Here is a 3,203-nt window from a genome sequence, read left to right as displayed (position 1 = left end):
GTAAGGCTTTCACGAAATGAAAACCTTGAACAGGTACGTCTTCTCCACGTCAGTGCTGCCGTGGGCCACGGGACTGTGTGGAACACCACAGCGGGCTCCGAGAAGGCAGCTGTGTCCTGAGCAGGGCCAGTGAGTGCCCACCCGGCACGTCTCCTCCGCCTGCAGGCACAGTGGCCCAAAGCCCTCCCTCCAGCCAAGCCAGCTCCCTGTGCCGCTCCCGGCCTGTCCCTGCAGTCCCCGGCCAGCTGCACCCTTCAGCCAGACCCCGCCGCACCCACCTGCAGGGGCTGGGACGCCAAGGCAGGCCTGTCTCCGCCCTGGTAAACCCTGGTTGGTTATTAAGGCAGAAAGGGTGCCTGGGTGCTGGGGGCACTAGAATGTGGGCTCAAACACCCACAAAACTCATTGCTTCAAAACAACACAAAGGCAAGCGTGACCCCCAGCCCCCAGGGGACCCCCATCTGGGTGGGTTCCCCAACATACCCACGTGATTCAGTGCGCTCCTTTCTCCTGCTCGTCTGTCAGGTCACCTCGACTACCCGGGCAGGAGAACCAGGGGTTCCTTTCCACCCAGAGGGGCAAAGTGCCACAGGCGCGCTGCTTGTTTCCACGTGCTCCGTGAGCTGGATGTAATGTCCCGTCTGCTCACTGCTCCGCCCGCGCTTCGGCTCTCCCCCTTCCCGTCTTTCAGGCGTGCCTCGTAGGTAATCGTCCTGGGAGGGTTCTTGCCTTTCCTCTTTTTTTTTTTTTTAAGATTCATTTATTTATGCACACAAGAACTGGGGTGCAGGCCAGAGATGTGGGGGGTGAGAGGACTCCCCAGAGACAGAGTGGGGAGCAGAACAGGCAGCCTGACTGAAATCCACTGCTGAGGGGAGCAGCAGGGAGACAGGAGAGGTCTGCTGTGCCATGGGGTATCTCCCTGGCTGGGGATCGAACTTGTGCTACAGAGGATTGCAGATAGCTTCATAGTGCTGAGACTTAACCCCTTGGGCCACCAGGAAGGCCCCACCATTTCTTCTTTAGCCTCAACCCATCCTCCCAAAGAACCTCGGGACCATCCTCCCGCAGAGCCATCAACAGGAAGGGGTTCATCAAACGCTAGAAAGGTTAGCATCAAACGCTCCACCTCAGGCGGTGGGGCAAGAGAGCAAAGCTGTATCATCACGAGACTTCTTTTGCCCCATTGCCTGAGATTTAGCGTTTGATGCAGATGAGCCCCTTCCTGTGGAGTGCTCTTGGGGGGGATGGTCCAGCTGTCTGCTCGTGGTGACCTTTGTGTCTTTAAAAGGGGAAGTGTGGGCCTCAGCGTGTATTTTCAGTACATCTGCCTGTTCTGCTTCCCACTCTGTCTCTGGGGAATCCTCTCACCCCCACATCTCTGCCTGCACCCCAGTTCTTGTATGCATAAGTAAATAAATCTGAAAAAAAAAAAAAGAAAAGAAAATCCCAAGTACTAGTTGTTGAGATAAATACTCAGGTATTTTGGATGTCTTATGCTGCCGGAAAATTGGCAAAAAGAGAGGTCCTGGCTGGGTCGAGGAGCTGATGACCAGGGTGGGGAGGCATCTGCTGCCATCGGTGGTGGAGCTGGTCCGGACACAACCGAGTCAGGTGCAAGTTCACAGGCACCGTCAGGAAGGGCGAGGCTCCCAGGACAGCAGAGACCTGAGCCAGCAGGTCAACCTTGCAGAGGTGTGTGTGTGTGTGTGTGTGTGTGTGTGTGTGTGTGTTGGTTGGGTGGACGGTTTGGGGGTAACTTTTCTTTTCTTTTTTTTTTTTTTTTTGTGGGACTCTTGACTGGGGCCGGGGAACGAACTGGTGCTGCAGAGGATGCCGGCAGCCTTGCAGCCCAGCGCTCAAGCGCTGCGCCACCAGGGGAGGCCCTGGGGGTAACTTTTCATGATGTTTCCGGAAAACGGAAACAGCCATAGGAGGAGCAACTCCTGGCACTCTCGCTCCCTCCCGGTGTGGGCGCCTGCTCTGGCCCCTGGGGCGCGTGGCTCCTGCAGGCTCAGCTCTATGCCCCTCACTTCTCAGGGCACAGACCGCTTGGGCAGGTTCAGGCCTCCCCCCACCCCGACTCGGCGCAGGCTAGGACTCACCGCCCGGCTGCCCTCTGACCCTTGCAGACTCCGTCCGGCACGATGCTCCTTTAATCTGGAATCCTCTTCCAGTCATTCCTGATTTTCAGAACTTTGAAGAGTACAGACTAGTTATTTTGCGAGATGTTGATCGATTTGGGGTTGTTGCTTTCCCACCACCACCATCCAGGGTGTGCCTTTGGGTGGGCGTGCACGGAAGGGAGTCTGGCCCCTCTTCTCCCCGGGGCTGCCCTTCAGGACGTGGAAGCTGCTTCGCCCCATGTCAGTTTGCAACTGTCAAGCTCACCCCTAAGGTGGAGCGGCCGCGGCGTTCCCGAGGGCCCCGCTCGCCTCAGTTCAGGGTTGGAGCTTTCCTGTCCGAGTGTGCCTGTGTCTACGCGCCCGTGTGTCTAGCAGCTAGGCCTGCGCGTGCCTCCGCACGTGGGTCTACGCAGGTATTTGTGACTGTGTGTACCCACGCGCTTACCTGTGTTTGTGTTGGTGCATGTGCACACGCGTGTCCCCGCTCTCGCTACAGTGGGTGGCAGCGAGGGCCACACCTCCCGTTTCCGGCCTCATCTCAGTCTGGCAGCTCAGATTGGGAAGGAAGGGGTGAGTCACCCCGTAGGCAAAGCTCTCCCCTAAGCCGTGTGCCCGAGCAAAGGCGAGGGTGGGTGGCTGCAGGCGGGACACGGACGTATGGAAACATCTCCATGAAACAGGTCTGCGCGCAGGCACTGGCTCCTGGGCTCTTAGTTAACAAACTGCCACCTGTCGTGTTTGTTTCGATGCTGAGGGGCCCTGGATTCGCCTTGGAGCCCCTCCTTTCTCTCACTCAGGCAGCTCCTAGTATTTTTTATTTTATTTTATTTTTTAAAGATGTATTTATTTATGCATGCAAGAGCTGGGGTGCAGGCCAGAGGTGTGGGGGGTCAGAGGATTCAACAGAGACGAGTGGGGAGCAGAACAGGCAGATGGACTGTAATCCACTGCCGAGGGGAGCAGCGGGGAGACAGGAGAGGTCTGCTGCTGTGGGTCACCTCCCTGGCCGGGGATCGAACGCAATGTGCAGTGGCTGGCGATAGCTTCACAGTGCTGTGTCTTAGCCCCTTGCGCCAC

Source organism: Talpa occidentalis, unplaced genomic scaffold, assembly GCF_014898055.3.
Source record: "Talpa occidentalis isolate TD23 unplaced genomic scaffold, MPIMG_talOcc4v2.1 talOcc4.2, whole genome shotgun sequence".
Taxonomy (NCBI): domain Eukaryota; kingdom Metazoa; phylum Chordata; class Mammalia; order Eulipotyphla; family Talpidae; genus Talpa; species Talpa occidentalis.
The sequence above is the reverse complement of the archived record's forward strand: the minus strand, read 5'-3'. Positions refer to the sequence as shown.